Here is a 4812-nt window from a genome sequence, read left to right on the forward strand (position 1 = left end):
TGTATTTGGCCACTTTATCAGCACTTAAATGGAAATTAAAAAAAAAAATACATCCAAGAAAAATTTCCGCTTACAAATTGAAAGTAGACTTCACACTTGGTATGAGTCAACTGTTTGAAACAAGACTTTTGGTATGCATCTTTTCCTGATAAAGAGAACTTGAATCAACAGCGAAAAACTAATAAGGTCTTAAAAAAAGTACGTTCTAATAATGATTAAAAAAAAAGAACAAATTAGCTCATGTTCAAAAAGCACTCTGGATGAAAGAAAATGTCCCCATGCAACCCAAACAATTGTTGTAACCAATGTCACAGTTGTAACCACCACATACATTGAAATTAAGATATGTATAGAAAGATTAAATGAAAGTTATATCATGTTTTTAGTAACAAAAAGATAATAAGTACATATATCCAATGGGTACATATGGAGATTGGAGGGTACTGCATTAGTTCCTCACTAATGAATCCTCCAACGGTTGATATCACTACAGTAACACCATGAAGTAGTTCATCCCAATTTACATAGAAAACATTCCATGCAAACAAACCTAAAGTCAATATAACGATGGAATGGATTGAGTTATATTCAGTGGTATTTTAGGTATTTGCTTTAGTCAAAGATTTTCATCAAACTATTTGTCGAGTTGAACACACTGCAGAAGTAATATTGGGTATTTTAGGTATTTGGTTTAGAGTCAAAAAAATTTATCAAGTCAAAACAATTTTATTTATAGCCAATGATAATTATAGGATACAGAGTCATTCCAAACATAATTGGGCCCCTATAATACATAAATTCCATCAACATTTTTATAATAACTCACTAATTAAAAAAATAGATGTACTAGCATCTTAATATAACAATTTTCGTTACAAAATCCAAAATATTAAAGAAAAATACTTCTTCTCGTTTTTTGAGATGCAAAATCATTAATAATATCTTCAAGATCAATCTTGTCTAGCATGTCCTTCTCTATACATAGAATTGCCAAGTCGTTCAACCTTTCTTGTGACATCGACGACTTTAAGTAATTCTTCAATAACTTCAACTTTGAAAAACTCTTCTTTGCAGATGCAAAAGTTACAGGAATAGTTAATAAGATTCTATATCCAATAAAAACATTTGGGTAACAATCCTCAACTTTAACAAATTCTAGAATTTCAACTGCAGATTTAATATCATTATGAAGAGTCTTTTGCAAAAAAATTAATTCGGTAAAAAGATCATTTGAATCCACATCAGAAAAATTGTCATTAGAAAAGGTATTTGAAAACTTTATACAACACTCTTTAAGCTTATTTTCATCCAATGACTTTAAAATCTTTGAATCATATAAAAATCCAAATATACTTTCAAAATATTTTAATTGTTCAAATCTAGTATTTAACGAAACAATTGCAACATCCACAACAACATAAAAGTAATGAATCTTAAAATACTCTTCCGGTGATTATATTTCTTCTTCTTCGCTATCACTTTCATCAAATTGTTTTTTTCTAGTGACATTACGCATATGTGGAAATGTAGGTTCAAAACCCATTTCTAAAGCAATTGTTTTAGCAATATTTATGTTTGAAGCAAAGCCTTCATTTCTAAACTTCTTAAAAAATGTCATTACATTTTGTAATTGGTTAATAGTGGCATCAATACAAATAGATTTAGATTGCAATTTTTTACTTACCATATTAATAGCAAATAAAATTTCATACCAAATAACCATACTAAGTAAAAATTCAAAACTCTTTAATAGCTTTAACTAAACTTTTGGCTTCACTTTTTGATTTTGGATCATCACATGATTTAGCCAAGTTTAGCAAAGCTAATTGTATTTGAGGAGCTTGGAATCTAATAGCTTTGACACTTTTAATTCTACTTTTCCAACGAGTATTAGATAAAGACTTTATAGTTAAAGTTGGAACATTATCCAATAATACTTTCCATCTTTTAGTAGAACTAGAAAATAATGAATATAAGCGTTGAACAATACCAAAAAAAAAACAGCTTTACGACAAGAAAGTGTCATGTCACAAACGGTAAGGTTTAGACTATGGCAAGCATATGGCATATATAAAGCTCTAGGATTAATTTCAAGAAATCGTTTTTGAACCCCTTGGTGTTTTCCTTTCATGTTAGACCCATTATCATAACCTTGACCCCTTACATCATTCACATCAAGATCTAACAATTTTAATGCATCTAATAACTCATTAAAAAGTCCCAAACCAGAAGTATCATCAACTTTTAAAAATTCTAAAAAATATTCATTAACTTGTATTTTGTTAGAAGACAAATTCACACATCTTACAATTAAAGTCATTTGCTCTTGATGACTCACATCCGGAGTACAATCAAGAATTATAGAAAAATATTTAGCCTCTTTAATTATTTTAATGATAGAACTTCTAACCGTGTGACCTAAAAGAGAATTAAGTTCATTTTGAATTTTGGGGCCAAGATAATGATGATAAATTTCTTGATTTTCTATGCGTCTAACATGATCTTGCATTATGCCATCAAATCCCACCATCATTTGTATTGCACCCAAAAAGTTACCATTACTATCTTCATAAAGTTTAGAGTTAGAACCTCGAAAATCCAAATTATATTTAGATAAATATTTCACGGCAGCAATTATTCTTCTTAAAACTTGCCTCCAACGCTCTTTTTCCTTTAAAATTTCTTGTTGTAGATCTTTATCAATAGTAAGGTTTTTATTCAATCTTTGTTTTGCTTCCATCCAAGAACTTATACAACTCAAATGTTCATTACTACTTTCATGTTCTTTAAGTGGAACACTAAGATGTTTCCAATCATTATAACCTTCATTTGCTAAAAAAACCTTTTTGATTATTAGATTTAAAAAGTTTACAACAAAAACAAAAAACTTTATCCAAAAACTTTGAGTAAACTAGCCATTTCCGATCTCGTGTCTCTCCATTATTTAATTTTTGGGTATAAAAAACATAAGAGAAATGTCTTAGATAATGTATCTTTAGGAAACACAAGACTCATTTCCCTTATTGGCCCTTTCTCAATTAGAATATCTCTTGTTTTATTATCAAGAACATTCCAATTTCTAGGGTCATAAATATCTAAAGGATTATTAAAATTAGCATCATCACAATCATTAAACAAATTTTTATCATCAGGTTCATTTAACACATTAGTATCATCACGTTCATTTAACACATTAGTATCATCACAATCATTTGACATATTAGTATCATCACGTTTATTTGACACATTAGTATCATCACGTTCATTTGAAACACTAGAAGAACCAATTGGTTTCAGTTTAATGAACTTATCTAAAGACCCTTTTTGTTTCAATTTAGATTCTTCAGCTAATTTTCGTTTTTTTCTTTTTTCAGCTCCTGATAAGTGTTTTTTAGAAAACATTATAGTAACTAGTAAGGAAAGAATACACCTGAAAATCAAAAACTTTGATGATGTTTTATGGTTGAATCCAAATGGTGGTTTTCTGTTGAAGGCTTGAATCTACCAGGCCCGTATCAAAAACTTTGATGATTTTTTTTGTTAATCTACAAACAATAAAAAAAATCAGAAACTTTGAAGAAAGGTTAACAAAAAAAACAGATTGCTATTGGTATTTTGAAAGCAACGCAAAAACTTTACCTCAATAAACTTTGATTGGCAGTATGACCAGAAATCAGCTGTTAACAAAATTTGGGCTGCAGACAAACAAAAATAAAATATTTTCAGCAACTTGAATAAGAAAAAAAAAACAGCAAGTATCGTCAAAACTAAGAAAAAAATGGAACTCACCATAATGAAATTAGACATTCAGACTTGTAGATTGCTTGTTAGTAGTAGAAATGTCTAAAATCAGATTTTTGAATCACAAAGTTACAAAGATTGGGCTGAAAACAAACAAACATAATTTTTTTACACTTGCAATCAGTGAACAACTACCAAACAAAAAAAGATTGAAAGAAATTTGGTGTTACCTAATGAAATCGGACTCAAAATCTGGGAAATTGGAGCGAATTGATAATGAAACCGGACTCGCAATCGTGTATTAGCGTTGCAATAGAGTTACAGAGTCGTGATTTCAGAAGCCTTTCAAGAAAGAATTGAAGCAAAAAAATCAGAATCAGAGCAGAATTGAGTGATTTGAATTTTGAGTCGAAGCCGTGACCTGGTGTAGTATGCAGTAGGAATGGACGAATTCGGTAATAGCGGATTAATAGAGTCGTGAACGTGATTAGGTCTCCCGCTTGAAGAAGAAGAAGAGTCATTGCAACGTTCAAATCAGACGCACGCTTGCGTCTCGTGAGGTGAGTCTACGACGTTTCAGTTTTCCATATCATGTGTATTCTCTAATTGGCGCCTAGGTATCCTGCAGTCCCGCTTCTAAGTTTTGTTGGACTAGTTCTACATTTGGGCCGCTAATATGGAGTTTGAATGGAGTTTTGTTGGGCTTATACATTAAGAATGCTTTATACTTATATCATCCAAAAATAATTCAGATATATATAACAAAGCATGTAAAAATTTTGGGCCTCTTAAAAGATGAGCCCTGGACGGTCGCCCCTATCGCCCACCCTATGAGACGGGCCTGATAGGATATACTTCTCGACTTATTTATACATTTATAAGCAAATGAAAATTATTATTTATATTTACTCATGACTTCACACCCTTGTAATCACTTATAAGTTTATAAATGCTTTTTACATGATTTTTATAAAATATAGTTTTTTGCATGAATCATAAAATAATACAAAAAAATACAATCTTTTTTTTATTAAGTCAAACACATTTTATTTATAGCCAATGATAATTATA

At 30.0% G+C, this 4812-nt stretch overlaps 1 long non-coding RNA gene across 2 annotated transcripts; it reads right to left on the reverse strand.

Moving 5' to 3' along the window:
• Window positions 1-790: 790 nt before the first annotated feature.
• On the reverse strand, window positions 791-4347 carry LOC145062892 (uncharacterized). Of its 2 annotated transcripts, XR_013687790.1 has the most exons (5): window positions 4163-4347; window positions 3972-4083; window positions 3790-3884; window positions 3640-3695; window positions 791-3545 (listed from the first exon to the last, which is right to left on the reverse strand). It is a non-coding gene; the product is annotated as an uncharacterized LOC145062892 (long non-coding RNA). The 2 variants fall into 2 exon arrangements; XR_013687775.1 differs by having other exon boundaries at window positions 3972-4347.
• Between the last annotated feature and the right edge of the window lie 465 nt (window positions 4348-4812).

The sequence above is a fragment of the Lactuca serriola genome, chromosome 1 (assembly GCF_051521515.1).
Source record: "Lactuca serriola cultivar US96UC23 chromosome 1, Lser_US96UC23_V15, whole genome shotgun sequence".
NCBI lineage: Eukaryota > Viridiplantae > Streptophyta > Magnoliopsida > Asterales > Asteraceae > Lactuca > Lactuca serriola.